Source organism: Pelophylax lessonae (assembly GCF_965119305.1).
Source record: "Pelophylax lessonae genome assembly, chromosome: 8".
NCBI lineage: Eukaryota > Metazoa > Chordata > Amphibia > Anura > Ranidae > Pelophylax > Pelophylax lessonae.
This window is the reverse complement of record NC_138775.1, coordinates 21,074,411-21,076,910: the sequence shown is the minus strand read 5'-3', so window position 1 is coordinate 21,076,910 and position 2,500 is coordinate 21,074,411. Positions and strand designations below refer to the sequence as shown.

The 2,500-nt window shown below is 45.2% G+C and overlaps 1 protein-coding gene across 2 annotated transcripts in view; it reads right to left on the bottom strand.

Moving 5' to 3' along the window:
• Positions 1-2,500, bottom strand: part of ZXDC (ZXD family zinc finger C) — a 30,587-nt gene that overhangs the window by 3,879 nt on the left and 24,208 nt on the right. The gene's annotated exons all lie outside the window — the stretch shown is intronic.

The following is a 2,500-nucleotide window of genomic DNA, read 5'->3' as shown; positions in this document are numbered from 1 at the left end:
AAACAGAGCTTTCTTTTGGTGGTATTTGATCACCTGTGCGATTTTTTGATCACGCGCTATAAACAAAAAAAGAGCGTCAATTTTGCAAAAATAGCAATATTTTTCACATTTTTTTTATATGAAATTCCCCCCCAAAAAAATGCAAAAATCAAAATTTTTTAACATTTTCGGCCAATTTGTTTTATGCTACCTATGTTTGGTAAAAAAAAAAAAAAAAAAAAAAAAAAAAAAAAAAATCGCAAAAAGCGTATTTTGATTGGTTTGCACAAAAGTTATCGCGTTTACTAACAAAGGGAAAGATTTCTGTCATTTTTGTTGTTTTTCTTTTTTAACGCGTAATGGCGGCGATCTGCGATTTTTTTTGCAGTACTGCGACATTGCGGCGGACAGATCGGACCCTTGACTGACATTTTTGACACTTTTGGGGTTACCAGTGACATTTCTACAGTAATCAGTGCTATATATATGCACTGTTACTGTAAAAATACACTGGTAGTGAAGGGGTTAACTTTATTTGGGAGGGAGGGGCTGTGTGTGTCCCTAGGGGCGTGCTTTCTACTGTGATTGGCTGTGGCTTGAGCTGTAAGGACACTGATCAACGGATCTACATAGTAGATCCATGTGATCAGTGTCTTTACAGCGAGGAGAATGACAGGCAGCTTGTTTACACAAGCTGCCTGACATTCTCCCTCTCCCCCGCCGATCGCAGAGTGGCCGGCGGACATCGGGTCCGCTGGTCACACGCGGGGGGGGGGGTCCGTGACCACGCCTCCGGGGGCACGCGCTTGCTCCCTAGACCCTCACAAGCAAGCAACGTAGCCCTACGTTAGTTTGCCTGTGAGGGGCTGACCGCCGACGTAGATAGTCGTGCGGCGGTCGGCAAGTGGTTAAGTGACAATTGCGTGGTCATGCAAACACTGTACCCAAATTAAATTTTTATTTTTTTTTTCACAGAAATAGAGCTTTTTTTGGTGGTATTAATTCACCACTGCGGTTTTTATTTTTTGCTAAACAAACGAAAAACGAATGAAAATTCTGGAAAAAAAAATTTTTTTCACAGTTTTTTATAAAATTTTGCAAACAGGTAATTTTTCTCCTTCCCTGATGTGCGCTGCGGAGGCTGCACTGTTGGGACTGCCCTGATTACCAGTGTCAATGTCCCTTTTACAGAAGCCAGTCATACAGGGATGGAGACCATAGCATGACCTGCTTGTCTCATGTAAAGTCCCAAATATTTTATGAAATTAGGGATGGAGGCACTGAGCTATACAGGCAAACTGCCTCATATAAAGTCCCAATCTGTGTTTTACACTGCATCCGCCAAGGGATTGGAGGTGTATGCTTCTCAGCTGGTCCTTTTCAGTTTGTACCATCTTAAGAACATTGCTATTAGAGCATTGAGATACCATACCAGTCGGAAGTGGGTGGGGGAAGTTTGGGTTGCTCCCTCCCACCTGCTTCCTATCCACCCATTAGCAACCATGTGCTCCCAGAGTGGAGACACTTACATTTAAAAGTGTTAGGGACTGCAGATATAACAGGGTGCCGTGTCATGGCTCTGCAGCTTACATATGTGTTTGCAAATGCGTGTCAACGAAACCCCTGTTCTTTATGTATATTGAGACAGGTCTACTTGGTTGGGTGGAGGGTGAGTACATCAGACTGGGGGCTGGCTGGCTTCCATGCACCTCTTTCAATCCTTTTCAACCTTCGTTTTTTCCGATACAGGAATGGAGATGCTGGGCATACCTGCCGGTGTCTCGTTTAACCGCTTTACCACCGCCCACCGTAATATTACTGCGGCAGAGTGGCTCGTTATCGTCTGACGACGTAGTACTACGTCGTCAGACACTCCCCCTTCTGGGCGGCGCTTGAGCGCCGCCGGAGGCTCGCTCCCGCTGTTTTCATTCACAGCGGGAGTCGGGCCAGGGGAGGAGCAGCGGCGATCGCCGCTGCTCTGCCCCGATCGCCGGGGATCTAGTGTGGAGGTCCGCCCGCCTGTGTAAACACAAGCGGGCGGATCTCCATAGTGACAGGGAGTGACAGATCGGAGTGTTCAGCATAGCTGGACATCCGATCTGTCCATGACTCACTCAGTCACCTCCCCCCCTACACGTCAGTTAGCACCAGGCATACATTAACCCCTCCCTCTCCAATAAAATTAACCCCTTCCCTGCCAGTGTCATTTTTACAGTAACAGTGCATATATATAGCACTGATTACTGCAGTAATGTCACTGGTACCCCCAAAAGTGTCAAAAATGTCAGTCAAGGGTCCGATCTGTCCGCCGCAATGTCGCAGTCCCACAAAAAAAAAAAAAAAAAAAAAAACGCAGATCGCCGCCATTACGCGTTAAAAAAAAAAAAAACACCAAAAAATGACAGAAATCTTTCCCTTTGTTAGTAAACGCAATAACTTTTGCGCAAACCAATCAAAATACGCTTATTGCGATTTTTTTTACCAAACATAGGTAGCAGAAAACAAATTGGCCAAAAATTTA